The sequence below is a fragment of the Oryx dammah genome, unplaced genomic scaffold (genome assembly GCF_014754425.2).
Source record: "Oryx dammah isolate SB20612 unplaced genomic scaffold, SCBI_Odam_1.1 HiC_scaffold_13, whole genome shotgun sequence".
NCBI classification, from domain to species: domain Eukaryota; kingdom Metazoa; phylum Chordata; class Mammalia; order Artiodactyla; family Bovidae; genus Oryx; species Oryx dammah.
The window spans coordinates 17,790,415-17,796,414 of NW_024070197.1; positions in this window are offsets into that span (position 1 = coordinate 17,790,415).

The following is a 6,000-nucleotide window of genomic DNA, read 5'->3' on the forward strand; positions in this document are numbered from 1 at the left end:
CCAGGCTGTGATGGCACAGGAGCAGCTGAGAGGAGCTACCCCACGTCCAAGGCCAGGGGCGGTGGCCGGGAGGAGCAACCCCACGTCCAAGGAGCAGTGGCTGTGTGGGTGCAGGAGGGCCTAGAGGAGCTATTCCATGTTAAAGGTCAGGAGGGGTGGCAGTGAGGAGATACCCCTTGTCCAAGGTAAGGAGCAGCAGTTGCGCTTTGCTGGAGCAGCCATGAAGAGATACACATCCAAGGTAAGAGAAACCCAAGTAAGACAGTAGGTGTTGCAAGAGGGCATCAGAGGGCAGACACAATGAAACCATAATCACAGAAAACTAGTCAATCTAATCACACTAGGACCACAGCCTTGTCTAAGTGAAACTAAGCCACGCCCGTGGGGCCACCCAAGATGGGCAGTTCTTGGTGGAGAGGTCTGACAGAATCTGGTCCACTGGAAAATGGAATGGCAAACCACTTCAGTATTCTTGCCTTGAGGACCCCATGAACAGTATGAAAAGGCAAAACGATAGGATACTGAAAGAGGAACTCCCCAGGTCAGTAGGTGCCCAATATGCTACTGGAGATCAGTGGAGAAATAACTCCAGAAAGAATGAAGGGATGGAGCCAGAGCAAAAACAATACCCAGCTGTGGATGTGACTGGTGATAGAAGCAAGGTCCGATGCTGTAAAGAACAATATTGCATAGGAACCTGGAATGTCAGGTCATGAATCAAGGCAAATTGGAAGTGGTCAAACAAGAGATGGCAAGAGTGAACGTCGACATTCTAGGAATCAGCAAACTAAAAAGGACTGGAGTGGGTGAATTTAATTCAGATGACCATTATAGCTACTACTGCAGGCAGGAAGCCCTCAGAAGAAATGGAGTAGCCATCATGGTCAACAAAAGAGTCCAAAATGCAGTATTTGGATGCAGTCTCAAAAACGACAGAATGATCTCTGTTCGTCTCCAAGGCAAACCATTCAATATCACGGTAATCCAAGTCTATGCCCCAACCAGTAACGCTGAAGAAGCTGAAGTTGAACGGTTCTATGAAGACCTACAAGACCTTTTAGAACTAACACCCAAAAAAGATGTCCTTTTCATTATAGGGGACTGGAATGCAAAAATAGGAAGTCAAGAAACACCTGGAGTAACAGGCAAATTTGGCCTTGGAATGCGGAATGAAGCAGGGCAAAGACTAATAGAGTTTTGCCAAGAAAATGCACTGGTTATAGCAAACACCCTCTTCCAACAACACAAGAGAAGACTCTACACATGGACATGACCAGATGGTCAACACCGAAATCAGACTGATTATATTCTTTGCAGCCAAAGATGGAGAAGGTCTATACAGTCAACAAAAATAAGACCAGGAGCTGACTGTGGCTCAGATCATGAACTCCTTATTACCAAATTCAGACTTAAATTGAAGAAAGTAGTGAAAACCGCTAGACCATTCAGGTATGACCTAAATCAAATCCCTTATGATTATACAGTGGAAGTGAGAGATAGATTTAAGGGCCTAGATCTGATAGATAGAGTCCCTGTTGTACTATGGAATGAGGTTCGTGACATTGTACAGGAGACAGGGATCAAGACCATCCCCATGGAAAAGAAATGCAAAAAAGCAAAATGGCCGTCTGGGGAGGCCTTACAAATAGCTATGAAAAGAAGAAAAGTGAAAAGCAAAGGAGAAAAGGAAAGATACAAGCATCTAAATGCAGAGTTCCAAAGAATAGCAAGAAGAGATAAGAAAGCCTTCCTCAGCGATCAATGCAAAGAAATAGAGGAAAAGAACAGAATGGGAAAGCCGAGATCTCTTCAAGAAAATTAGAGCTACCAAGGGAACATTTCATGCAAAGATGGGCTCGATAAAGGACAGAAATGGTATGGACCTAACAGAAGCAGAAGATATTAAGAAGAGCTGGCAAGAATACACAGAAGAACTGTACAAAAAAGATCCTCATGACCCAGATAATCACGATGGTGTGATCACTGATCTAGAGCCAGACATCCTGGAATGTGAAGTCAAGTGGGCCTTAGAAAGCATCACTATGAACAAAGCTAGTGGAGGTTATGGAATTCCAGTAGAGCTATTTCAAATCCTGAAAGATGATGCTATGAAAGTGCTGCACTCAATATGCAAGCAAATTTGGAAAACTGAGCAGTAGCCACAGGACTGGAAAAGGTCAGTTTTCATTCCAATCCCAAAGAAAGGAAATGCGAAAGAATGCCCAAACTACTGCACAATTGCACTCATCTCACATGCTAGTAAAGTAATGCTCAAAATTCTCCAAGCCAGCCTTCAGCAATACATAAACCGTGAACTTCCAGATATTCAAACTGGTTTTAGAAAAGGCAGAGGAACCAGAGATCAAACTGCCAACATCTGCTAGATCATCCAAAGAGCAAGAGAGTTCCAGAAAAACATCTATTTCTGCTTTATTGACTATGCCAAAGCCTTTGACTGTGGATCACAATACACTGTGGAAAATGCTGAGAGAGAAGGGAATACCAGACCACCTGACCTGCCTCTTGAGAAATCTGTATGCAGGTCAGGAAGCAACAGTTAGAACTGGACATGGAACAACAGACTGGTTCCAAATAGGAAAAGGAGTACATCAAGTGTGTATATTGTCACCCTGCTTATTTAACTTATATGCAGAATACATCATGAGAAAACCTGGGCTAGGGGAAACACAAGCTGGAATCAAGATTGCCGAGAGAAATATCAGTAACGTCAGATATGCAGATGACACCACCCTTATGGCAGAAAGTGAGGAGGAACTAAAAAGCCTCTTGATGAAAGTGAAAGAGAAGAGTGAAAAAGTTGGCTTAAAGCTCCACATTCAGAAAACGAAGATCATGGCATCTGGTCCCATCACTTCACGGCAAATAGATGGGGAAACAGTGGAAACAGTGTCAGACTTTATTTTGGGAGGCTCCAAAATCACTGCAGATGGTGACTGCAGCCATGAAATTAAAAGACACTTACTCCTTGCAAGAAAAGTTATGACCAACCTAAATAGCATATTCAAAAGCAGAGACATTACTTTGCCGACTAAGGTCCGTCTAGTCAAGGCTATGGTTTTTCCTGTGGTCATGTATGGATGTGAAAGTTGGACTGTGTAGAAAGCTGAGTACCGAAAAATTGATGCTTTTGAACTGTGGTGTTGGAGAAGACTCTTGAGAGTCCCTTGGACTGCAAGGAGATCCAACAAGTCCATTCTGAAGGAGATCAACCCTGGGATTTCTTTGGAAGGAATGATGCTAAAGCTGAAACTCCAGTACTTTGGCCACCTCATGCGAAGAGTTGACTCATTGGAAAAGACTCAGATGCTGGGAGGGATTGGGGGCAGGAGAAGGAGGGGACGACAGAGGATCAGATGGCTGGATGGCATCCCGGACTCGATGGATGTGAGTCTGAGTGAACTCCAGGAGTTGGTAATGGACGGGGAGGCCTGGCGTGCTGCGATTCATGGGGTCTCAAAGAGTCAGACACAACTGAGCGACTGAACTGAACTGAACTGATGGGACCAGATGCCACGATTTTCATTTATTGAATGTTGAGTTTAAGCCAGCTTTTTCACTCTTCTCTTTCACCTTCATCAAGAAGCTGTTTAGTTCTTCTTTGCTTTCTGCCATAAGGATGCATATCTGCATATCTGAGGTTGTTGATATTTCTCCTGGCAATCTTGATTCCAGCTTGAGCTTCATCCATCCCAGTATTTCGGATGAATATAATCAATCTGATTTCAGTATTAACCATATGATGATATGCATGTGTAGAGTTGTCTCTTGTGTTTTTAGAAAGGGGTACTTACTACAACCAGTGCATTCTCTTGCCAAAGCTCTTTGTTAGCCTTTGCCCTGCTTCATTTTGTACTCCAAGGCCAAACATTTCTGTTACTCCAGGGATCTCTTGACTCCCTACTTCTGCATTCCAGTCCCCTGTGATGAAAAGGACATCATTTTTTGGTTTTAGTTCTAGAAGGTCTTGTAGGTCTTCATAGAACCATTCAACTTCAGCTTCCTTGGCATTAGTGGTTGGGGCACAGACTTGGATTACTGTGATACTGAATCCTTTGTCTTGGAAATGAACAGAGATCATTCTGTCATTTTTAAGACTGCACCCAAGTACTGCATTTTGGACTCCTCTGTTGACTATGAGGGCTATTCCATTTCTTCTAAGGGATTCTTGCCCACAGTAGCAGATGCAATGTTCATCAGAATTAAATTTGCCTATTCCGGTCCATTTTAGTTCACTGATTCTTCTAAAATGTCAGTGTTCACTCTTGCCATCTCCTGTTTGACCACTTCCAATTTACCTTGATTCATAGACCTAACATTCCAGGTTCCAGGAAGTGCATGAGGATATGTTATGTGCACTTTTGTTGCCAATCAACACCCCAGCCACAGAATCTTTGAATGATTACATATCAGGAAAACGGAACTGGTTATTTTGTGTTGGTATACATATGGACAGAACTGCTGCCATGACTGAACAGCTTTCTGGTTTCACTAGTTGGGCCAAAAAGGTCACTTCTGAAAGTGAATCTATGCACTGTGTCATCCATAAAGAAATGCTGGATAGCCAAAAAATGTCACCTGAACCTAACAATATTTTACGGGATGTGATCAAAATTAGCCACATTAAAGTACATGCCCTTAACTCAACATCTGTTCTTGCAGCTCTCTGAGGAGATGGATGCAAAGGACACGTTTTATACACAGAAGTGAGATGGCTTTCTAAAGGTGGATCGCTGGCCAGAGTTCTTGAGTTACAAGAGCTGCTCCAGAGATTTCTTTCAGAAAAGCAGTCATCACTGGCAGCACATTTCATCGACACAGAACAGGTGGCAAAACCTGCCCATATAACATATTCAACAAACTTAATCTGTCACTTCAGAGAATGACAACTGCATTCAAGTTGGCAGATAAAGTGGCTGCATTCAAAATCAAACTGGGATTATGGAGGCAACAAGTGAAGAGTGGAATCTTTGACACGTTTCAAACATTAACAGAGATTTTAAGAGAGACTGAGAAGAGCAGCTTCCTTCTCCCAGTCAGTCCATGACCACCTATCTCAGCTTTCAAAAGAGTTTGAGCATTACTTCCCAGCCAAAAAAAGATCCCGAACTGTGACAGGATGGATCCATGACCCACTTACAAATAAGCCAGGTGAATCAACACTGTCCGTGCTAGAAGAGGATCAACTGCCTGCAATCACAAATGACGGTGTCCTTAAAAGTATGTTTCTGACAACTTCAAATCTCCTTATGTTCTGGATTAAAGTCAAGGGAAAATATTCTGAGATTGCCACAAAAGCAAAGAAAAGCCTGCTTCCATTTCCAACATCCTCTTTGTGAAGCAAGAGTTTTCTGTAGTGACAGCAACCAAAACAAGATTACAGAATAGACTGGACATAAGCAACACACTTCAGGTGTCAATGACTCTGAACACCCCCAGATGGGACTGCATAGTCGGAGGAAAACAAGCTCAGGGCTCCCACAAATTCTACATTATGCTGAGATGTTTAACTATTTCATTATATATCACAATGTAATAATAACAGTAATAAAGTGCACAGTAAATCTAATGCTCTTGAATCATCCCCAAACCATCCCTCCCCACCCGACTCCATGGAAAAATTCTCTTCCATGAAACAGGTTCCTGGTGCCAAAAAGGTTGGGAACTGCTGATCTACACTATCAACTAGAATATGTCACTGAACTATACAAATCAAATCAAAAGAAAAAAAGTAGATAGCCAAGAAAAAGTAAGAAAAAGATGCGAAGTCATTTTGCAGAAAGGAAAAATCAAATATTTTATGTCAAAGTTAACAATATTCAAGCTTTTCAATCATCAGATAAATCAAATTTAAAGATACAAATTTATACATAGATGATTGTGAAAATTAGAAAGCCAGATAATGCCAAGTGTTGGTAGGAGTGTGGAGAAAGAGGAACTCATACACTACTAACAGGAATATACATAGTGGAGAATTTTTGG